The 25,324-nt window shown below is 41.2% G+C and overlaps 1 long non-coding RNA gene across 1 annotated transcript in view; it reads left to right on the top strand.

The window, feature by feature from the left end:
* The window catches only part of LOC120297781, a 104,819-nt gene extending 80,121 nt beyond the window's left edge, over positions 1 to 24,698 (top strand). The window contains exons 2-3 of the long non-coding RNA XR_005553882.1: positions 15,472 to 15,660; positions 24,239 to 24,698. This is a non-coding gene — a long non-coding RNA (uncharacterized LOC120297781). The remainder of the gene's footprint in view (positions 1 to 15,471; positions 15,661 to 24,238) is intronic.
* The last annotated feature ends 626 nt before the right edge of the window (positions 24,699 to 25,324 follow it).

Below are 25,324 nucleotides of genomic sequence, written 5' to 3'. Positions count from 1 at the left end.
AATCCATGGCTATTTCCCTCCAGGGGGCTGAGGGATTTGCCACTGGTTGTAATAGTCCTGGTGATTTCCCTTGCAACCTCTTTGCCATGGCACATTTTGGACAACTGGCTATATAACTTTCTATGTCCTTTTTTATGGATGGCCACCAAAATTGCCATTTAATTAAGTGTAAAGTTTTTACAAATCCAAAATGCCCTGCTGATTTTGTGACATGGCAAAGCTGCATGATTGTGACTCTTTGGATTGTTGGTATATATAACTTTTCCCATACCCATGGGAACCCATCTCTCATTGTGCACACATTTTTGTTTTCCTGGAACCATTCATCTGTTTCCAAACTTTTCCGGAATTCAATTCCAGTTTGGCTGTCCAGTTGTGGTTTTAATTTAGCTTGGGTTCTTGTGATTACTGGTGCTGCCAGTTGTGACTCTGCCATCATTGGTTTAGAGTCTGTGGCTCGTGTGCTGTTATATTGGGGCATTTCTCCCTGGTAAATGTTTGAGCTTAAATTGGAACTGGTGAAAATGCTGGGACCAGCTGGCTTGTTTAGGATTGAGCTTCCTGGGCACTTTCAGGGCTTCCAAATTTTTGTGATCAGTCCACACCTGGAAGGGGATTTTGTTGCCTTCCAGGAACTGTCACCACGTGAGTAATGCCCAACGTATCCCGTATGCCTCCTTCTTCCATACGGGCCAGCGCTATTCTGTTTCCGTGAGTTTCTTGGATGTATATGCACAGGGTTGCAATACTCCATCATCGTTTTCTTGTAATAGAACAGCCCCCACTGCCACATCACTTGCATCTGCCTGTATTACGAAGGGCTTATCCATGTCTGGGTGCCTTAGTACTGGTTCGGCAGAAAAAAGTCTCTTTAGTCTCTCAAACGCTGCTTGGCACTCCATTGTCCATATTAGTGGCTGGCTAGGTTTTACTGAGGATGCTTCCTTCGTTTTTAGTAAGTTAGTGAGGGGCAAAGCTATCTGGGCAAATGAGGGGATGAATTGGCGGTAAAAGTTTGCAAAGCCCAGGACACTTTGTAGTTGCTTTCTTGTGCAGGGTGGTGCCCAATCTAATACTGCTCTGACCTTCTCTGGGTCCATTTCAATGCCATGGGGGGATATGCGATAGCCTAGGTAGTCTATCCTTTTCTGGTGGAATTCACATTTTGAGAGTTTGGCATATAGTTGGGCAGCTCGCAGCTTCTTTAAAACCGCTCTGACAAGGTTGACATATTCCTCTTTTGTTTCAGTGAAGATAAGAATGTCGTCCAAGTAAACAAGGACACCCTTAAACAGGTGCTACCTTAGAATGTCATTGATTAATTGCATAAAGACTGTGGGGCCCCCTTGTAATCCAAATGGCAAGACTTTGAATTAATAGCATCTCATGGGGCAGTTAAATACGGTCTTCCATTTGTCCCCTTCCTTAATTTTCACGCAATAGTAAGCTTCCCTTAGGTCTAGTTTAGAAAAAAAAATTCCCTTTCGAGAGGTGTGACAGCATGTCTTTCATGAGGGGCAGAGGGTATAGGTTGCTTTCACTGATTGTATTCAGGGCCCTATTATCCATGCATAAGCGTAAAGAGCCATCATTCTTCTCTCTAAAGAGGACCGGGGCAGCCTCTTTAGGCTTGGCTGGCTCAATGAACCCTCTCTCTAGGTTTTTTTTTTAATGAATCTTTCCATTTCCTCCTCCTTTGGGCTCATGGAGTATAATTTGGGCTTCGGGAGTTTTGCCCCAGGCTTGAATTCAATGGCACAGTCTGTGGGTCAGTGGGGGGGGGAGCTCACCGCCCTTTCCTCACTGAAAACTTCAGCAAGGTCTCTGTATTCCTCTGGTATTTATGTTAGTCCCTTTTCCTCTCCCATGGATGCTTTTTCTATTCTTGATTCTGGTAGCCCCCCTTGGGATTTTAAGTCCATAGGGTCCCCCTTCAGGAATTTGATTTGTGTCATCCTCCAGTTTACCCAGGGGTTCCATTTTCTTTAACCATTCCAGCCCTAGGATCATTGGGCATTCCATGCCTGGGGTCACCACAAACGTTATGTCCTCCTCATGTTTGCCCAGGGAGAGGTGTATTGGTAAAATGGCTAGGGTAGCTGGCACCCTGCTATGGATCCATCTAACTGGCCAAATGAGATTGGTTGTTCCAGTCTCCTCGAAGGGATGCCCAGATTCCCCACTAGTGTTGGGCTAATGAGGCAGCGGGTGCAGCCAGAGTCTATTAAGGCTTTCACCTTCACAGCTTTGGGCATGGGGGGAATTAATATAGTCACTGTCTTGAGGATGAGTGTGATGTGTCCACTTACCAGGGGTTCGCCCTCTGAGCTGTCATCTGAGGCATCCACTGGCCCTGTGGTGTAGGCTGGAGTTCTTTCCCCTTGGTGAGCAGAAGTGGGGGGTTCCTCAATTTCCATCATTCTCATGGCAGTTTCTTTTGGCTTAGCTGAAGACTTTCCAGATTTGCTGATTGGGGATATGTCTGGGTTGTGCTGGGGGGCTTTGGAGCGGCATTCTACAGCTTGATGCCCTTCTCTCCCGCACTTGAAACACCCCATTTGCTTCTTGGCTGTAGCCAATGGTTTCACTGGTTCGTGTGTCAACTCAGGTGGGGAGCGGCTCCATTGTTTTCCTCAGCGGTGTCTCTTCAATATGTCGATCTCTGCTTCCTCTGCCAAGATGTTCCCTTCCTCAAGTTGGTGTGGGTCCCCTCGGGGCAGGCAAGGGTCATTTTGGTCTTAATTTAGTCTGTCTTTGAAATGGCTAAGGAGGATGTCTTCTGGCCAGTTCAGTTTGCTGGCAATGGTCCGGAATTCTTGTGTATATTCAGCCACCGGGCGTTTGCCTTGCCTCATCGTTTTTATCCTTTTGCGCGCTTTGTGATCAGCCAGGGGGTCTTCAAATCACCTTCTCAGAGAGGACATGAAACGGTTGAAGTCGTTGAGTTCTGGGGCATTGGAGTTGTGCAAGTTCACCACCCAATCTGCAGCCAGTCCGTCCAGGGCAGATTGAACGACCCAGATGCGGGCTTTGTCACTGGGGATGTCCCGCCTGTATTCCTCCATGTAGCTGAGGACTTGGTTAGGAAAAACCCCAAGCGTGTTGGCTCCCCTTTGAATTTCACCTCCAACGGCGGATGTCTTGGAATGGATCGGTGCCTCCGTTGTTGGTGGTAGTGTCTTCCATCCAGGTCACCATCTGTGGTTCGGTAGGGGGTGGGGACTACTGGATCAGCAGATGTCCCCGGGGCTGCAGGTTCCACTTCCCCCTCAGTGTCTCTCCCTTTGCGGCTCCAGGAGCTGGGGTGGCCGTAGGGCTCAGGATTCTCCTCTCCTAGGGAGCTGAGAGTTCTCTTTATCAGGTCAATTGCTTTCTCTAGGATCCAGTCTGAGTACGGTGCCCAGCTTTCTCCCTCTTCACTTGCATGCAAGGATTTCTCCATCTCCTGCTTCTATTCTGGTTGCTTGGCCCCCTGTCTCAGGGTCACCTTTCTTGATTCTTTTCCCCACTCGCTTTTCTTTCCAACACCCATTGACCAACGAGGCTTGTGGTCCGTGTCTCCACCACTTCTTCTCCTGAGGAATCTGACCTCTCAGATCCCAACATCCGGCAAGGTTCCAGTTGGGGCAGTGGCTCTCTTTCCGGGGAGTTTTCCCCCTTTCTTGCTCCATTGTCTGACATGGTATTTTTTTGCAAAATCCCCCAGCAAGGGTCTTCCTTCCAGGTGGATTAATTTTGCAAGTCCTGTCTAATGTAAGGACCCACCCCACTTTGCATCTTAAGAAGACAGAACTCTTGGAATAATTCTTCCAACAGGCATCCTTTATTAAGAGAAAATGGTTGCAGGCGTTCTAGACAGGACTTGGGGTCCAAGCTCTCCCATTCAAGGTTTTAAGGGGCTCCCCAGTAGCCCCACCGAATCACCCCTTTCTTCCAGCGACAGTCTCAGGCATTAAACTCCCACCCCCTTTTTCTTACTGCCGGCTGGATGGAGACTTCAGAGAGAACTACATGAAGGTAATAGCCCCATTGTTATGGTTAGTCCTTTTGGTGATATCCACATCCAGTTCCTTTGAAGTGTACTGAAGGAAATGAGGGCCATAAAGCCCCTTTCTTCACCCCCTTCCCTTCATCGTATGACAGAATCTAGAGAAGGCAAAAATGGTGTTTTCTATAGTTGATAACTAGAGATGAAATATAATTGGATTCTGACACTAACACTTCAAATGTCTCTCCATACCTTTTTTTTCATTAACACAATCAATATTCATTTATTAATATCATTCCTTCTTTTTTCTTAATCAGTAACATTTCATCTAAATAAGTCCAAATCCTGTATAAAGCTTTATTATTTCAATTGCTATCTTCCATATTGCTAATCTAAATACATAATTAACACTTAAGGTATCTCCCCATTCCCTTTTTCCTTAACCTAATCAATAAACATTTGTTAATATCCGTTCTTCTTTTTTTTCTTATTCTTCTTTCGTTACAAAATAGCTATCATTCCTAATAATAAAAATATTAATTCAAAAAAGAAAAGAGAGAAAGGAAAAAACTATCACTTCCTCAATATCTGTGTCAAACTCCTTTAACCTCCTCCCAAAATTATTATTACCACAACAAACATATTATATATAGACAAACGTCTTCTTATTAAATTCAAACCTTTAATTCATTTTTATTCAATCTAACATCTTATTTAACCGTCTTAAGCCATAAATCAATCCATATCTAGTAAGCCTTAAAATCCAATATATAGAGCCTTATGTCAAAATTCTTAAATCTTATTCTAGCTTTCCTTTATGCCAAACAGGTTTCCATAACACCGCCTCTATATCAATGAATAAATCACTTTTTCTGCCTTGTATTATCCTTTGAGTCAAACAAGAGCGTCTCCTTTTCTGTTTTAAAGACCTAGCTTGTTTGTAAGTAATCCTTTGTTGTTTTAAAGAGTCAAGTCTCCACATTTGAAACTGTTGAATAACAGGCTCAGTTATGTCCAATTTTGTAGTTAATAGATGCTTATCCAAGCTGCCATAGTTTTCAGTTAATTGAGCTTGTCTGTTCATTTCTGTTAAGTTTAAAGTTGTAAGTGGTTCAGTTACAGTTCTTTTTAGTTCCTCAGAGATCTCATCAGCATGCATTTAAAGTAAGGTAGAATCTTCTTTAATCTTAGTTGATTCCGCTTCTGTTGTTTTTTGATCTATAAAATACTCAGATGTAGTCTGGGGGTCAATTTGTAAATTCAAAGCAAAATGTCTGTTTTTTATTGCCATAGTACACTCTTTTATTTGGAAACGTATTTGGTCAGTAGCTTCATAAAGTTTTTCTAGTATAAGTTTATAGTCAAGTTGAACATTAGATTTCTCCATTTCAAAGAAAATTAGAAACAATCTGTATCTTTAGCAGAGGCTGTGTTCAAAGAACATTTAATCAGTATCCACCCCCACAAATACAGCTGTTGAATTTCTTTGTCTTTTCCTTTTTATGGTAGTCTGAAGATCAAGGCCAGTCTCACCAACAGAAAAAGAAATAATGCAATTTTAACTTTATCCATGAGAATATAAAATCTCCTCCCAGACACCAGAAATATCATTAACAAGATCAGAAAACATAGAAAAAAGGAGAATTCTTCAAATGCAGACAAAGTGCAATAGTAAATTCAATATTCAATATTAAAAAGATTTTCCAAGACCCCGAAGTGAATAAAAAATAAAGTAAAAATAGAGAAAGAAAAAAAGTCACTTTAAATTAATTCAATCCATAAGCTTCTTTTTCCCACACTCACCAACGCTGCCTCCTCTAGAGCAGGGAAATGATTTCAAAAGTGCTTTTTACAGGCACACACACAAAAAAAGAAGAACCAAGAGAGGAAGAGAAAAAAGTCTTACTTGACTCAGCCATGGTGGTTCCTGTGCTTAGATGTTCTTCTGACTTCTGGTTTCAGTGGCTAGGTGAGCGGCCATTTTACTGGCTGCTCTTTCCACGGTTGGCCCAAAGGAGCAATCTCGGTCCTTGGAAGAAGCTGCCGCTCTCCCAAGGATGACGAAGACCTCCTCACCGGTAGCCGCCCCTCCAAGGTGGCTTTTCGACCTGATTAAGGGTCTACCGGCAGCGGAGAATCAGCTGGCGAGGAGAGCAGTCTTCTCGCACAGCTGCAAGCGCCGTGATTCGGAACCAGAAATCAAATTCAGCCTTTTTCTGACAAAACAGCAATTGTTAAAAAAATTCTCTAGCAGTTTCTGCACCTAGAAATATAGGAAATAAAAATGAACTGAAATGATTGCCCATCATCTTTCTTCATTTGAAGAGAAAAAAACTGTTTAGTAATTTAAGGGACTGAATTAAAATGGTTCCAGTTTATTATTACTGACCCCCTTTTACATACTTTTTATAGTGGTTTAAATATTCTTGGTACCAAAAATATTGCCTTTTTCCCTTATTGAATATTGCTGTAACCCTGGTGACTATCTAATTATGTCCATGTAGTTTCCTTAGCAACACAACAGAGATGCTTTGCCATTGCCTTCTTCCAATATGCTTTCTTAACTTCCCAGTCTTGTTTTCAATCCCGAATTTCCTGTTCAGTAGTAACTAAACCTGACTCTACTAAGGATTGGCTGGGTAGTACTAACACATAGTTAGCTGCCTAAAGAGCAGTACAAACTATTTATCTCCCGCCACAGGGAGACCAGATACCTGGAAGGGGCACTAAAGAAGGGAAACCAGAGCAATACAATGAAGAAACCTCTACTCTGATTTAAAGTAACTAATTTAAAAAATAATAAAATTTATAAAAAGGACAAAATAAATCAAGACAGAATGGTAGGCCTTTTTTTCAGAATACCTTGAAAATTTCTTAGTGCCCAACCTTTGAAAATCTCCCTAATTCATATAAAGAAGAAACTCTACCCAAACCCTTGTTTATAGAGACTATTCTTCCATATTACAACATAAACCCAAAAAATAATTATGAAAATAACCAATGGATTTTCTATTCTATACATGTTTGTTTTCATCCATTGTTATCTTTGTCTCTTTCAACCTTTCTATTTCACCATCATATCCTGACAGTGAAACCTTTAGACCAGGGGTGTTAAACTCACAATGTCACATGATGTGTCATGACATATTGCAACTATTTTTCCATTGACGGCAATGGGTGGGCGTGGTTTTGCCATGACACATCCAGCCCATGGACCAACAGTTTGACACCGCTGCTTTAGACAATAAGAAGCATTGTTTAGAAAGTATAGCATGAGAATGCTTTCTTTCTATTGCCTCCAAACCATATGGGATTATTTATCATGGAAAACTAGGTCTTTTGTTATTATAAGTTATACATATCTCACCACAACAGAAAGTCTTAAATTATGCAGGTTATCCCTTCCATTTAAACAGGCCTTTGAAGCCTGTTTCTAACCTGAAATTTCTCATCCATATTGAAATTTTTTTCTACTGAAACAGCTAACATAACATCTTTGAGCAAACTTCTTGGGATATACACTAATCTCTGTTTAAGTTTATAAGATCAGTTTATTTTATGAAATTAGATGCACATTGAAGTCAAAGTAAATGCTAACAAGCAGTACATTTACTATATCTTAGTAGTTTCAAACCAGAATATTTGATACTAGTGTGTACCCCAAAGCAAAGATTATTGTTTTGCATGCAAGGAGAAGAATCAGAATTCAATTTTTGATTTGCTTTTACATCTTCCCTTTTTATTTCCCTGGTTTCTTCAAAAGCTAGCTTCAACAAGGGAAGAAAAGCCTTATTTTGATTTAGTATGCTTTAAGCAGCTTGATTTAATCTGTCATGCAGCTGGTGATATATGCTCTTGAAACATCATGAATTCAGTTAAGGAAACCAACTGTTGTATTTTAATCTTGTCATGGATTTTTACTGCTTCCACAGTTGTTTCCATCATGGTCTGTATTTTCTTCTGAGCTGTTTGTTTTTACCTTAGAAACAGTATCAGTGAGAGTCCAAAAAATTATTTCCACTATAATTATATCTCTCTTGAATAAATCTATATGGCTATGTGTGTGTATGTGCATGCACACACACACACACACACACATCATCCTGTTTGAATTTAACTGCTAGTACTAAGGAAAATCTTGGATTCTGTTCAGGATGGTCCACATCCATTTTCTTGCCCACTTAACAAAATTACTTTCAATGAGCTGTGGGAAAAATTCACATCAACAGGCCATGTAATGCAATTTCTGATATATATATATATGCAGGAAGAAAAAAATCCTACATTTTCTTTCATTTGTGTCAAAATCAATCAAATTGTACTGAACTGAACATAATCTCTTAAAGAGATTTGTTTGGGGAAAGGGCAGTATAGGCAAGTAGTTTGACTAATATAAACTCTCCTACAGAGGAACATTGCACATATTTAAGAGATCTCTGTTTTCTTTTCTTTTTTAATTATGCCTAATTAGTTTTTTTTAATCACCAACACAACTAAGGCTCTTTTCTGCATAATTTATGACATAGAGGGGCCAGTATCAGAAATGAAATGTTGTAAATTAAAAATAACAAGTTTGAGACTAGTGATTCAATTAAAACCTTAAAAAACATTGGATTATGCATAATTGAGAACTTGTATGCAGAGATACTTGTCATGCTTGTCATCTTAGTTGGGGGGAATGGATCAGAATTGTCAAGAATATTTAAATCAACTCTGTAAAAAATTATGAAACAAAGATGATATTTATTATTAACTGTTCAGAAATAAAACTAGGAGATATTTAAATTGAATGCATAGATGACAAGACTTCATTTATGGCAGAAGTTATAAAACTTAATAATGATCCTTCCTTGCAGAGATGTACATATGATACTATGTAGTGGAACTGTAAGCTACAATGAACAGATTCAGTGATTGGCAATGCTATCAGGAATCTGGGAGAGGAGGGCAGACTTGCAGTCCAGAATGAGATGAAATATTCCTTTATGTATTTTGATCCACATTCAAACAAAATATGGAAAGCATACTGAACATGGCTTCTAGATTTCTTTAAATCCTTTTTCCAACATGTCAGAATCCAATTATACTTCATCTCCAGTTATTAATTATAGAAAACCCCATTTCTGTCTAGAACACCTGCAACCATTTTCTCTTAATAAAGGATCCCTGTTGGAAGAATTATTCCAAGAGTTCTGTCTTCTTAAGATGCAATGTCGGGTAGGTCCTTACACAACAGCTCCACTTGGGGTCATATGTACTGGTAATAGGGGAGGGAGAAGTTCTCAGCATTCTGAAGGGCTGCCTGACTGCCTGTCCCATGGGAATAAACTTAGGGAAGTTTTTCATCTACCAGCCCCTAACCATATCTGGCCTGTGGGTTCCTTGGTGCTGTCTGAGCTTGGTTGTTTTCTTGCACATGTTTCATTACCAAACTAAGTAACATCATGATGTTACCTAGTTTTGTAATAAAACATCTGCAAGAAAACAATCAAGCTCAGACATCACTAAGGAACTCTCAGTTCAATTCTAAGCTAAAACATTCTCTTCTGTTAGTAAATCTGGCCCTTTTCTGAATGATTTTATTATTTCATTTAAAATAGATATCAGCAAATCCATTCATTAACACCAGGGGGATAAGCATGTTAACCTAAAATTATCAGTGGTAAGAAAAACCGTGGTGGCACAGTGATTAAATGCAGTATTGCAGGCTAATTCTGCTGACTGCCAAAAGTTCGATTCTGACTGGCTCAGGGTTAACTCAGCCTTCCCTCCTTCTCAGGTCAATAAATGAGGACTCAGATTATTGGGGGCAATATGCTGACTCAGTTAACCACTTAGAGAAGGTTTAAATGCTATTGCTATTACTATCCTCTTTGCCATATCCCAGGCTCATAGAGTTAAAGCTCTCCATAATAAATTACATTAATGTTACATTAATTTAATGATAAAGTTCAACATCACATTTTAGCTATTATATTGCTTTCTATAATAACAACATATGATTAAAAAAACAGAACTGTAGATGGGTAGACAAAATTATGTGAATGTATTGGCCCTCACATTTCTTACTGCTTTCCTTCAGTGTTGCACCTTTATCTATTTGAGTACCTCTGTTCATTGGGAAACGTAGGACAGGCTTCATATTAGTAGTCAGACTTAAAGCCAAATCTACCTTTAAGAAGAACTGTTAATCTATGACTTGGTGGTAAAAAAAATGGATAGAGTTGGTGTGTATTACTGACACAGCCAGAAATCTGCCCTCCTGAGCTTTGGATTTGTCAACTGCATTGATGCCAAAGCAGGGAAAAAAGGTGATATTGATTTTCTGAAATGGCTTGCCAGTGATTAGGTGCACTAGTTTTGAGATTGTGAATTGGGCATGTTAAAGTGGGATAAGATGGGGATCAATCGGACATACTGACTGCAATGCTACCTGGTGGGGATTTTATTGAGCTTCTGGACTTAGTCTCTGGGATGTTGAAGAGGTCACTGAATCTATTTCTTAAAATTTCTTCCTTATCATGTCATGGAGGGATGAGGTTGACCCTGTTTTTTCCTTTTATTTACAGTGTGGTGAAAGTGTCTCATCCTTTCATCCCAGTTGTCTAACATTACTCAGAGCTGCTGGGAGAGTCTCCATCACTTCAGGATATTGTATTATCAGCACACTGGTGACATCTATCCTGGGCCATACTGATCATGCTCTGGAAGTTTCTTCCCCAGGGCCTAAAAACTATTGCCATCTGGATAGGAAGAAATAAGCTGGGGCTGAATCCAAACAAGATTGAGTTAACAGAATAACAGAGTGGGCAGTGTTTCTGGAGGTCTTCTAACCTAACCACTTTGTAACGACCCACATCACTTTGCATCTTAAGAAGACAGAACTCTTGGAATAATTCTTCCAACAGGAATACTTTATTAAGAGAAAATGGTTGCAGGCGTTCTAGACAGGACTTGGGATCCAAGCTCTCCCATTCAAGGTTTTAAGGGGTTCCCCAGTAGCCCCACCCAATCACCCCCCTCTTTCAGCGACAGTCTCAGGCATTACACTCCCACCCCCTTTTCATTACTGCCGGCTGGATGGAGACTTCAAAGAAAACTACATGAAAGGCAATAGCCCCATTCTTATGGTTAGCTCTTTTGGCAATACACACATTCAGTTCCTTTGAAGTATACTGAAGGAAGTGAGGGCCATAAAGCCCCTTTGTTCACCCCCTTCCCTTCCTCGTATGGCAGAATCCATAGAAGGCAGAAATGGGGTTTTCTATAATTGATAACTAGAGATGAAATATAATTGGATTCTGACATCCTGCCCCCTCAAAAATAAGACAGATCCACCTGAAAGAAAACAAAACAGGTATAAAAGTTAGTCAGGCTTGTTAGGATACTCTGTGTGAAACTTCTTTAATAGCTTCGGGGCTCTGACATGACGTTTATGGACCCACTCGTTTTGTGAGGGAGGGAGGTATTTCCAGGCAACTAGGTACTGAGTCACTCCATGATATCTCCTAGAGTCAAGGATTTCCTTTTTTTCGAAGTGTTGTTCGCCCTCCATCATGATTGGAGGTGGTGGTGGGGGGATTTTTGGCCGTAAAACTGACTGATGCTCTCTTTTCAGCAAGCTGCAATGAAAAATTGGGTGTATTTGCCTGAGATTTTTTGGTAATTCTAATTCTACTGTTACTGGGTTTATGACTCTTTTAATTGGAAAAGGCCCTATATATTTTGGTCCATGTTTTTTACAGGGTTGTAGGGACTTTAGGTATTTTGTAGATAGGTACACCATTTCACCTATAATGAATGGTGTAGGCTCAACCCTTTTTTTATCGGCTTGTGCTTTGTATGCCTGCCTAACTTCATCTAGTGCTTTTCTAACTGTTGGCCAGGTGTTTTGTAGTTTTTCCATCCATTCTTTCAGTGATGGGATCGTTGGTTCATTTGGGGTTAATTCTGGCATGGGGTTGAAACTTTGACCGGTGGCTATTTGAAAAGGAGTGTAGCCTGTGCTGGAGTGGACTGCATTATTGTAGGCAACTTCTGCAAAAGGGAGTAAGTCTGCCCACTCGGTCTGCTGGAAACTAAGAAAACATCTTAAATATTGCTTAAGCACGGAGTTCATTTTTTCAGCCCCCCCCCCATTCCCTTGTGGGTGGTGGCTAGATGTCAGTCCCTGAGTAGTTCCTAAGACGGATAAAAATTCCTTCCAAAATGCAGACATAAATTGCACCCCCCTGTCAGAGATGATGCGTTGGGGTGCCCCATGCAATCTGTAAATGTGCTGGATGAAAAGTTTTGCTAAGGCTTTTGCAGTGGGAATCTTTTGGCAAGGGATAAAGTGCACCTGTTTGGAAAACAAGTCCGTGACCGTCCAGACAACAGTATTCCCATTGCTTTCTGGCAATTCCACTATAAAATCCATGGCTATTTCTCACCAGGGGGCTGAGGGATTTGCCACTGTTTGTAATAGTCCTGGCGATTTCCCTTGCAACCTCTTTGCAGTGGCACATTTTGGGCAACTGGCTACATAACTTTCTATGTCCTTTTTAATTGATGGCCACCAAAATTGCCGTTTAATTAAGTGTAAAGTTTTTACGGGCCAGCGCTGTTCTGTTTCCGTGAGTTTCTTGGATGTATATGCACAGGGTTGCAATACTCCATCATCGTTTTCTTGTAATAGAACAGCCCCCACTGCTACATCACTTGCATCTGCCTGTATTACAAAGGGCTTGTCCATGTCTGGGTGTCTTAGTACTGGTTCGGCAGAAAAAAGTCTCTTTAGTCTCTCAAACGCTGCTTGGCACTCCATTGTCCATGTTAGTGGCTGGCTAGGTTTTACTGAGGATGCTTCCTTCGTTTTTAGTAAGTTAGTGAGGGGCAAGACTATCTGGGCAAATGAGGGGATGAATTGGCGGTAAAAGTTTGCAAAGCCCAGGACACTTTGTAGTTGCTTTCTTGTGCAGGGTGGTGCCCAATCTAATACTGCTCTGACCTTCTCTGGGTCCATTTCAATGCCCTGGGGGGATATGCGATAGCCTAGGTAGTCTATCCTTTCCTGGTGGAATTCGCATTTTGAGAGTTTGGCATATAGGTGGGCAGCTTGCAGTTTTTTTAAAAACCGCTCTGACAAGGTTGACATGTTCCTCTTTTCTTTCAGTGAAGATAAGAATGTCGTCCAAGTAAACAAGGACACCCTTGAACAGGTGCTCCCTTAGAACATCATTGATTAATTGCATAAAGACTGCAGGGCCCCGTTGTAATCCAAATGGGAAAACTTTGAATTGATAGCACCCCATGGGGCAGTTAAATGCGGTCTTCCATTCATCCCCTTCCTTAATTCTCATGCGATAGTAAGCTTCCCTTAGGTCTAGTTTAGAAAAAAAAATTCCCTTTCGAGAGGTGTGACAGCATGTCTTTCATGAGGGGCAGAGGGTATAGGTTGCTTTCACTGATTGTATTCAGGGCCCTATAATGCATACATAAGCGTAAAGAGCCATCCTTCTTCTCTCTAAAAAGGACCGGGGCAGCCACTTTAGGCTTGACTGGCTCAATGAAACCTCTCTCTAGGTTTTTTTTTTATGAATCTTTCCATTTCCTCCTTCTCCTTTGGGCTCATGGAGTATAATCTGGGCTTCAGGAGTTTTGCCCCAGGCTTGAATTCAATGGCACAGTCTGTGGGTCGGTGGGGGGGAGCTCATTCGCCCTTTCCTCACTGAAAACTTCAGCAAGGTCTCTGTATTCCTCTGGTATTTCTGTTAGTCCTTTTTCCTCTCCTATGGATGCTTTTTCTATTCTTGATTCTGGTAGCCTCCCTTGGGGTTTAAGTCCATAGGGTCCCCCTTCAGGAATTTGATTTCTGTCGTCCTCCAATTTACCCAGGGTTTCCATTTTTTTAACCATTCCATCCCTAGGATCATTGGGCATTCCATGCCTGGGGTCACCACAAACGTTATGTCCTCCTCATGTTTGCCCAGGGAGAGGTGTATTGGTAGAGTGGCTAGGGTAGCTGGCACCCCCCCTGCTATGGATCCATCTAACTGGCCAAATGAGATTTCTTATTCCAGTCTCCTCGATGGGGTGCCCAGTTTCCCCACTAGTGTTAGGCTAATGAGGCAGCGGGTGCAGCCAGAGTCTATTAAGGCTTTCACGTTCACAGCTTCGGGCATGGGGGGAATTAATATAGTCACTGTCTTGAGGATGGGTGTGATGTGTCCACTTACCAGGGGTTCGCCCTCTGAGCTGTCATCTGAGGCATCCACCGGCCCTGAGGTGTAAGCTGGAGTTCTTTCCCCTTGATGAGCAGAAGTGGGGGGTTCCGCAATTTCCATCATTCTCATGGCAGTTTCTTTTGGCTTAGCTGAAGACTTTCTGGGTTTGCTGATTGGGGATCTGTCTGGGTTGTGCTGGGGGGCTTTGGAGCGGCATTCTACAGCTCGATGCCCTTCTCTTCTGCACTTGAAACACACCATTTGCTTCTTGGCTGGTAGCCAATGGTTTCACTGGTTCGTGTGACAACTCAGGCGGGGAGCAGCTCCATTGTTTTCCTCAGCGGTGTCTCTTCAATACGTCGATCTCTGCTTCCTCTGCCAAAATGTACCATTCCTCAAGTTGGTGTGGGTCCCCTCGGGGCAGGCAACTGTCATATAGATCATAATTTAGTCCGTCTTTGAAATGGCTAAGGAGGATGTCTTCTGGCCAGTTCAGTTTGCTGGCAATGGCCCGGAATTCTTTTGTTTATTTAGCCACCAGGTGTTTGCCTTGCCTCATCATTTTTATCCTTTCACGGGCCTTGCGATCAGCCAGGGGGTCTTCAAATCGTCTTCTCAGAGAGGACATGAAACGGTTGAAGTTGCTGAGTTCTGGGGCATTGGAGTCATGCAAGTTCACCACCCAGTCTGCAGCCGGTCCGTTCAGGGCAGATTGCACGTTCCGGATGCGGGCTTTGTCGCTGGGGATGTCCTGCCCATATTCCTCCAGAGTATTGCCTCCTTGTTGCAGAGGCCCAGACCTGCATCTCCAGTTCATTTCCCATCTGAACCCCCAGAATATGCTTGTTCCATTGCTTCAGCGGATTATATTCGGATACAGATTATCCACAAGACCTACCATTGTCGGAGGATGAGGAGGCGTCCCCGGGCCCCTCCCCTTCGTGGGTTTGTTTGACCCCGTATTGTTGAGATCTCTTCTGTCTAATGCAACTACAGCAGCCAAGATTGAGCCTGAACAAGAACCACAACCCAGCCCTTCCACCAGTCAAACCCCAGATTTACTGTTTTCCAAACCCACCGTGACCCAAAAGCACATCCCATGTCCTCCCTTTTTCCTCTGTACCGCCAAAAAACAATGGGGTAGTCTTAGCGGCTCCCCTACCCCAGGGGTCACTGATAGAAAGCTTTTTAATGTGGCCCCCTCCCTGATGGAGCTGCTAGAGGTCCTGATGGTCAATACATCACTAACACCTATCTTTTCCTCCTCCACCGTACCAGGGGACATGGCGGAAGCCTTGAGACTGGAGGAAAGAAAGCCAGAATTTTCTCTATGCAGGTCCCATCAGGCGTCCACGTGGGCAGTGAAGGAGTCCACCTCCGTCTCCTTTTCCAGAACATCCATCATATGGCTTTAAGAGCTTCAGGCCATGATTCCCCAGGAGCAGGTACAGGCTCACCAAAATCTGGGTAAGTTATAGCCGCCAACGTGTCAGCTTGCCGACTCCTCTGACTGAAACAATGACAAGTGGACTTAAAGTTTGGTGAAGCTCTCGATCCTTACTTAGTGGAGGTCCGAGACAAGAAAAAGGTGTTGTCTCACCAAACCAGGCAGGCGGACAGAAGGCCTAGCCTGTACTATCGCAGACAGCCATTTCACCCCCGCTCAGGTTCGGAGTGGTTCCAACCATCCTGCTCTTTCCCTCCCAGGACCGACCACCAACAGGACCGATCTGGACCCAAGGCCAGACAGCAGTTCCAATCAAAGCGGCCTTTTCAAGGCACTGGGGGCCGTCCCTTTAGGAGGAATAAGTGACTGCAGGGAGGGACCCCCCCCATTGGTGGCAGGCTTTCTCTGTTTATTCAGAACTGGGAGGTCACCACCACAGATGCTTGGGTCCTCTCCACTATCAGGAGCGGTCTGTCCCTAGAATTCCTATCCAGACCCCCGGATCATTTCATCCCTTGCCCAACTCCACTAAATCCGAAAAAGAGGAATTTCATGAATGAGGCCATATGTCACCTCTTGGAGATAAGGGCCATGGAACCGGTACTGGCTGAACAGAGGGAGAGGCTTCTACTCCATCCTCTTTGTGGTGTGAAGGCCTCTGGAGGATGGAGAGCCATTCTTGATCTGAAAAGGCTAAATTCCTATCTGATATATAAGAAATTCAAGATGCAGACTCTCCAATCTATTCTGGCCAGCATCAGAAGGGACGACTTCCTGATGTCTATCGACTTCACGGAAGCGTATCTACATGTCCCGATTCTCTCTCTGAACATCGCAGATTCCTCAGATTCAATTACAGATCCCATCATTATCAATACAGAGCCCTGCTGTTCAGCCTGTCATCCGCTTCAAGGGTGTTTACAAAGATCTTGTCGGTTCTAGCCGCCCACCTGAGACTGGTTCCGATATGGATCCAGTGCTATCTGGACGACATTCTCATACAGTCTGTGTCCATTCAGACAGTGAGGTCAGACTTGGCCCTCTCCATCGAGATCCTTCAGTACCATGGGTTCTCTGTAAACTTTCTAAAAAGCCAGATAGTTCTCTCCACTTGACTTCTTCATCTGGGAGTGGTCATAGATATGCGACAGTGCATGGTCTACTTGTTGCTGGACCGCCAGAACAGTATCCAGACCCTGGTACGTCAGATCCATCAGGACCATGTTGTTTCTCTGGCCACCCTTTCTCAATTCTTAGGGAAGATGATTTCATGCATTTCTATAGTGCCATGGGCCAGATTGCACTCCAGAGACCTGCAATGGTTCCTACTCCCCTTTCAGAAGTGGAGAATCAGTTCCTCCAACAGAAGAGTAAGGGTCCCACCTCAGACACTGAAATCCCTCCACTGATGGACCTCCCAAGTGGTAGCAAGAGGCTCGTTTTCAAGGAGCCGACACGGCTCACTCTCACTACCGACGCCAGTCTCTTCAGTTGGGGGGCTCATCTCCAATCTCAGTTGGCTCAGGGAAGGTGGTCCCGACTGGACCTGAAGCACAACATAAACTGGTTGGAGCTCAGAGCCATACACCTCGCCTTACATCAATTCAAGTACGAGGTGAGAGGACAGCACATCCTAGTCCTTATGGACAATGTAGTGGCCAAAGCCCACATAAACTGACAGGGGGACACCCAGTCCGGGTCCCTCATGACCAAGGCCTGGCTGATGTGCTCCTGGGCAGAGACCAACCTCTCCTCCCTCAGAGCGGAACACATCTCGGGAGAGATAAACAGGCAGGCAGACGCCTTGAGTAGGGCAATGGTGGACCACTCCGAGTGGTGCCTACATCCCAAACTATTCACAGAGATAGCGGAGAGGTTTGGTCACTCGATACTGGACCTGTTCGCATCTCTGGCGAATTCCCAGCTCCTGAGGTTCTTTTCCCATTTTCCGTCTCTGGGGACACCTTATGCAGCCCATGGCCCAGGGACTTGCTATATGCCTTTCCCCCTCTTCCTCTAATGCCAGAAGTCATTCGCAAACTATTACAGGAAAGGGCAAAGGTCATACTGTTTGCTCCATACTGGCTGAGACGTCCGTGGTTTGCTGACCTCGTGAGCCTTTCCATCTCTCCTCCATGGAAAATCCCTCTGGATCACATTGCCCTCAGCCAGGGAGCCCTTCAACATCCAGATCCCCAGTGGCTCCAGTTAACCTCTTGGCACTTGAGTGGCGACATCTGAACCAGGAATCCTATTCAACGAGAGTAGTCAACATGATCCAGGCATCCAGATGTTCTTCTAAAAACAGAATATATGACTCCACTTGGAAGAACTTTTCTCTCTGGTGTACCAGGAATCAATTTGATAATTCATCCATCACTATACCTAGAATCCTAGAATATTTGCTGGAGGGGCTTGATAAAGGCTTATTGTCAAATACCATCAAAAGGCAAGTGGCAGCCCTGGCAATGGTGCTGTCATGTGATGATTCATCCTCTTTAGCCCATCACCCAATGGTATGCTCCTTTATCAAGGGAGCACCCAACACAAAACCTCCTCCAGTCCATAGATACCCCTTGTGGGATCTGTCACGTGTATTATGGGCTCTTACCACGCCACCGTTTGAGCCCATTAGGACCTGTGATTTGAGACTCTTGTCCATGAAAGTAGCCTTCCTAGTGGTCGTTACATCAGCCAGGCACATGTCGGAACTGGCAGCACTTTCTGTCAGGGACAACCTATGCATTTTTCATAAGGACATAAGGACATCCATTGTTTGTTCCGAAGGTAAACACCTTATTCCACAGGTCACAAGAACTCATACTGCTGGACTTTTGTCTTTGCCCGTCTTCATCCCTTTTTACACCAGAAAGCTTAAGAAACAACGTGGAGATAGGGTAATCAGTTAGGTACAATAACATCATACATATATAGCTCAAATAATGCTCCTTAAAATTTCCCTCTCTAACAATTAGAATAGTATAGTCAAACTAATACATTTCTAGGTAAGATTAATTCATTAATACATTCCTAAATAAGAATTCAATTAATCAATAGAAATTATAAACAACCTTTCATCGATGTAAATCAAACCCCGTTTTTAGATTTATTAATTTCCAAATACCATATCTAACTTAGTCTTAAACAAAAATATTATTTACAGTTTGGATGTCCATAATTTCTCTTATTTAAGCATATTATTTCCATAATTACATTCTTACATTTCTCAACTATATTCTATTTCTTATTCAGTAATTCTTCATTTATTAATTTCATCTCTTCCATCATTACAATCTTTTTATCATTATAGCTCCACAAATTAGCTATCATATCTAATAATAAAAAGCATAGGAAAAATAGAAGAAAAAAAATAATAGAAAGAAACAAGAGACCAAGAAAAAGGAAGAGAAAAGAAGGAAGATCTATTATTCCAAATGATATATTCTTACTATATTTCAATATTAAATTCTAAATCTTATCCTAAAAACACCTTTTAAAAATCCAAATCCAAATCAATCCACATCTCTATAAAGCCGTTGTAACCCATAAATGTAATCTTAAATTCCATATTTATATCTTATTCTAGCTTTCTTTCTGTTCCAAACAGGTTTCCATAGTAAGGCCTCTAAGTCCACAAATAAAACTCCCTCCATTTCTTGCCGTAATGCATAAATCAGGGGAGAATCTCCCATTGTCCATTTTAATAGGCTAGTAAAAAAGTTGTAGCAATTCTCAATAGCTCATGGTTGAATATCCATCTTCATCTTTTTAGAAGTTACGTCTAGTTTAATTACAGTCATTTTTGAATCATCCAAAGCTCAATAGATTGTCTATAAAATAATGTAGAATCTTCTTTAATATTATTTTGCTCTCCTCCTATTGGTTTTTTATCTGTCAGGTAATCAGTTGGAGTCTGGAGATCAACCTGCCCTTCTGGGGTAACATCCTTAGTTTCTGTGCTAAGAGTCATTTGTTCATTAGCATCAAAAGTTTTTTCCAGTGTAGGTTGATAGTCCTGATGTAAGTTTAATTCCTCCATCTCAGTAAATTGTAAATAAGGTTGAAGATGGGTCTCTTGAGTATATACCCCTTCTGCTGTTTCTTGGCTTACAAAGTGCTCACTTACACCTTGCGCTTTAATTTGTCATTGAAAAATAATCTCTTTTGTATAGGCAATTATTTGTTTAGTATTTTCAAGAATTTTGTCCAATATATATTTGTAATTGAAATCTGGACAGAGTTCCTCCATTTCAGTAGTATATAAAGCCATTATTCTTTTGGTGGAGGCTGTTTTTAATAACAATCAGTCAATATCTGCTTCCACCCAGCTATACAGCTTTTTTATCTTTTCCTTTTGAGATAATTTGAAGGTCAAAGTCAGACTCAGAGTCCAAAAAAAGGAATAACAATTGCAGTAAATAATTTCACCGCAAGATGACCCCAGAGGGTTAACCAGTTGTTCAGTCTTTCTAGACCCCCAATAAAAATAATTTCTTCCCTCTTTTCCTCTTTTCCTTCTTTTCTTTAGTTATAAAAATAGTAGAAAATCAAAAAAAATCCTCCAAACTGCTAGCATATTAAGTTTCTGTAACAAGGATTTTAGGACTCCCAAATATTCAAAAATAAAATCAACCATTGAAAAAGTTAAAATTAATTTTTCTTTTGTTCCAAGGCTTTTCTTCCCCCATCAACAAAGCTGCTTTAAAAAGATAGGGAAATGATTCCAAAGGCTTTTCACAGGAATAAATAGGAAAGGGAGAGGCAAGGAAAGGTCTCACCGAATCTTCCACAGTGGTTCTATTTAGCTTAGATGTTCTTGTGGCTTACAGCTGGTGCAGCTAAGTGATCGGCCATTTTACTGACCGATCTTTACTCCGTTGGCCCAAAGGAGCTCACCTGGACAGCAGAGGGTGTCGCCACCCCTCTGCAGTAAAACAGGCAGCCTCCTCAATGGTGGTCACCCCTCCAGGGTGACTTTTGACCCAATCAAGGGTCTACCGGTGGGGGAAACTCGGTTGGCAAAGAGATGAGCCTCTCTGAATGACTGCAGCGCTGCGACCCAGAACTGAAAGCCTCGACAACGCCCCATCTCTGAAGAAATAGTTTTGTGACTTGGAAGCCCTTCTGGATTCAGAACTACTACTGGATGGGCAACTAAAGAATTGGGATGAAACAATTTTTCAGATGATCTGCATGTTTTGGTCTGACCTAGACTGCAAGGACCTGATAATGGCCTTATTTCTAAGCATTTGGGCTATGTTAATGAGCTTTACATGTTGTTGCCTTTGAAGACCAGCCAGAAAATGCAATTTATACAAAATGCAATGGGCTTCTTAACCTTAGGAACATATTACATGTGTGCTTCATTGATTGCCAAAAGGATTACAAAGTACTTGTCTCACCAGTAAATCTTAGTGATTAGTACTTGCATGGATGACTGTGTGAGAGAAGCTTTTGTTGGTCCCTCATACTGTACCTGTGAGAGGGAAAGAGGGAGTTGTTGTTGCTGTTATTCTTGACTATAAGTCACAGTCTATAATTCTTCCCACTCCACCTTTTGAATTAGTCACAGTAGCTGGACTAATCCCTGCAGTTTTCTTGGCAAGATTTTTCAGAAGCAGTTTACCATTGCCTACTATCTAAAGCTAAGAGAGATTAACTGGCCTAAAGTCACTCAACTGGCTTTGTGACTAAGGCAGAAGTAGAACTCATATCCTCCAGTTTCTAACCTGGTGCTTTAACCACTACACCAAACTGCCTCTACAAATGTTTGTGCGTGTGTATGTATATGTAGACATATATGTATATCTATACCAACTTAAAACAATTGAATTCAATAGGTCTTACGGAATGTAGGACCAAATAATTAGGCCAAATAGTTGTCTAGAACAGGGCTTTTCAACTGGTGGTACATGTACCACTTGTGGTACTTTGCCACATGGCAGGTGGTATGCGATTGCTAGCCAAGTGTAGCAGGGGAGGGGAATGAGCCTAAGCAGCCTGAGGGAGAGGCAGCTGCAGCTGTAGGACTGTCTGGGCTCGGCAGAAGCCCCAGGAGCCTGCAGGGCTCCAGCTGATTGGCTCCAGCTAATTGGTGCTTCTGGAAGCAGCTGGGAGCTGGAGGTGAACTGAAGAAAAGGGGGAGAAGAGAGGAGAGGCTATAAAAGAATGTGGTTTGGGTGGGGGAAGGGGAAAAAAGACAACAGGAAAGGTTTAATCCCTTTAAACAAATATAATTAGTTTTACCCCCTTTAACTGAGTCTGTCTGTGGCTTTTAGAAAGTTTTCTTTGAAGGTAAACAGGCTTAATTTAAAGCTAAAGCTTTTCTCAATTGCCAGAGCCTTTTAGTCTAGAATTGCAACATTGCGACACGTGACATGCCAGAGGCAGCTTAAAGAGAAAAAAAAACAGTGTTTGTGTTTCTTTATTTTCTTGCTTTGCACTTGATTCCTGTGTCTTTAAAGTTACAGGGAAGGGATTGGGGGTGCATTCTTACTACACTGGAAGAGCTCAGAAGGGTAAACCAGCTAGCTCAGGAGTCTACAAACTTAGCAACTTTAAGACCTGTGGACTTCAACTCCCAGAATTCCTCAACCAGCCATGAGGGCTGAGGAATTCTGGGAGTTGAAGTCCACAGGTTTTAAAAATGCAAAGTTTGAAGACCCCTGAACTAGCTGGTAGTGGTGCATATTAATAAACATGGATAAATTCATCATATACTTGTCAGTGCAAAGGGAAAGTGATTCAGCAAAGGAACAGCCACTGAATAAATTAAAACTGGTACTTTTTTACTTTTTTTCTACAGTTTGTAATATTTTATTAGATTATAGAATAAAATACAAAAATACAAAAGCAAATAGTAGGACACAGTGGGGAAGAAAAAGGGGGGGAAGTGAGGGGGAGTAGGGAAAAAGAATATACTTCCTCTGTTGCAGTACAAGGAAGCATTAACATTGAACCTCAACTTTTTTACTTTTCCATAATATTATAAACTAGCCATTTTTATAACAACAAATGAATCTAATCAGTAAAACGCAAAATCCCCCCCCTTTCTTTTCATCATCAAGTTTTTGACACCTTGCTAAGCACTAGTGGTACTCAAAAATTGTCATGTCCTAAAAGTGGTACAATCTGTGAAAAGGTTGAAAAGTCCTGGTCTAGAATAAGACAGCTGTTCAAACTGATAGATGCCATGAAAAAAAAGATTTCCTCAGGCACATGGTAGACTGAAGACTGCTTCATGAAAAATGGAGCCAATGATTGCAGCTAAGAATAAGAAGCTGTATAGACTCCTTTGTCCTGCTTTGGAGAAAGAGAAGATGTGAGATTGTCCACATTGTGCTCCCTTGACTGGTAGAAAAGAAAATTTTCGATTCTTGTTCCAATCTCTGTCTGAGCCTGAAGGGAAGTTGACTTCACACTTCCTTTGCTAACCACTTTCAAAAATTGCTTATTGTTTTAAAACAGATCATTTTTAAAATGCTAAATCTAGGTAAGTGATTTCTATTATTAATATAAGAAAATAAAGCTGGGCTTCCGATTCCAGATCGTGGTGCCTCTAGCCATATGAAGAGACTTGTCTCCTCGTCGGCTAGCTCCCCTCCACTGGTAGACCCTTTTGCATGTCGAAAGTCGCCCTGGAGGGTGCAACTTCTGTCGTGGAGGCTTTGCTTGGCTGCGGAGAAGCAGCGGCTCCTCCAGCTGTCCGAGCGATCTCTGAGGGCTGACGGAGAAGAAGATCGGCCAGTAAAATGGCCAATCACCCTGCCGCTTCAAACTGCAAGTCAAAGAACATCTAAGCTGTAAGACCCACTGTGGTGAATCCGGGTGAGACTTTTTTTCTTTTTCCTGCTCCTCTTCATTTTATCTTGCTTTTTTTTTTTTTTTTTGCCTGTAAGAGCCTTGTTGGAATTATTTCCCTGGCTTGAAAAAGCAGCTTCTACATGTTTGGAAAGAAAGGCATTGAACAAAATACAATAAAATTTTAAAGACTATACTTTATTTTCATATCTTTTGGGGTACAGGAAAAAAAAATTTTTCTAAGAGCTGTACTATCATTTTATGCTGGAAGATTATTTCTTTTTTCACATTATATTTCAAAAGAAAGAAAAAAGGGGAAAATGGTGTCTGGAAAAGGTTTTTTTAATTTACTGAGGACATCTAGTGGTGAAAATCTAATATTGAAACTTTTGGCTATTCTTTGGAGGTGGAATAAATGGATCTTTAAATTACTTTTAAAGAGAAAAGATAAGCTGATGCAGCTGTGAGAGTTGTGGGGGTGGACACTGTTTAATTTTTATTAAACACAGCCTCCACAAGAATTTAAAAGAGACTCTTTTTAATTACTACCAAAATGGAGAAAGCTCATTTACAATTAAACTGCAAATTTATATTGGAAAAGATTTATTAGGCCACTGCAGAAATATGTGCTACAATGATAGAGTTTACTACAGAATTAAGATTCAGAAGTCGTACTTTAAATCTTCAAACTGATCTCTAGACTACATCTGACTATTCTATAAATCAAAACATACTAGAAGAGGAAACAACTGAGATAAATGAGGAAGTTATTTTATCTTATAAATATTCCATCTACAGCTTTGAGGACCAGAGGAATCAAAGATTGATATTGGAAACTTTAAAGCAACGAAGCTCTAAGGATGAGAGAAATAGACGCCTAATGCAGAGGATGGGATTCCTATTGTTTCAAACGGCACTACAAGCAATAAAGAGAGATCTATTGGCTGAAAGGGAAGCTTGGTTGTGGAAACCTTCTTGGCACAGAAAAAAAGCCAGAATAAGACTGAAAAGAGAAATTTAAAATTGTGTAATGGAGTAAAGGCAACGTTGATTTATGGACAGTTTTAAGGATTAAGATTCAGAGTTAGAAGTAAGAAAAAAGGTTGATTATTAGAACAGATGTTTTAATTAGATTAATAATGTACTTTTTGGAATAATAGGTTTATTTTCATGAAAATTATTATTTATTGGAATGGAAAAAAATGCTGGCTTTTTAGAGTTGGATTGTTTTAATAATTAATTGTTTAAAATTAGTAAGATGATGCTTCTGTATGATAATATAGATGTTATAATGCATGATAATCAATTGGATGAAATTTGAATTTTGTTTAATGAATTGAAATGAGTTAAGACTTACACTATTTTGTTATTTTAAAGAGATTGATCAATTGATGGATTATATATGTATAGGGTAGATTAATATTTTATTTTAATTAGGATATGTATTGTGTAGTGGAAGAAGAAATAAATGAGACATGTGATAAAATGAGGGATATAAGAGATTAAGTATTAGAATATAGCTGGAAGGGATACCCGAATTGATAACTTGTTGATTTAAAGTTAAATTTGATTATGGTGATTGTAAATTTAAAAAGTTTAAAAACAGGTTTAACAGTTATAGAAATTTAAATTAGAAACTGAATATTTTAAACGTATTATGCTAGTTGAGGGAAATAGAGAGGGGACATAAATTGTATTGAATTGAGTTATTTATATATGGTTCTATTGTTGAATGTTTGATTACCCAAACACTAAGGTGTGTCCTGAGCACCTTTTTCTAAGATTTAAAAAACCAATAAAATGTGTTTCAAAAAAAAAAAGAAAATAAAATAAAGCTGTATCTTTTTAACCTTAAAGGATTTAAAATAAATAGCAAGAAGCAAG

Source organism: Crotalus tigris, unplaced genomic scaffold, assembly GCF_016545835.1.
Source record: "Crotalus tigris isolate CLP2741 ecotype Arizona unplaced genomic scaffold, ASM1654583v1 scf7180000023689.1477605, whole genome shotgun sequence".
Lineage (NCBI taxonomy): Eukaryota > Metazoa > Chordata > Lepidosauria > Squamata > Viperidae > Crotalus > Crotalus tigris.
This window is presented reverse-complemented; position numbering and strand designations above follow the sequence as displayed.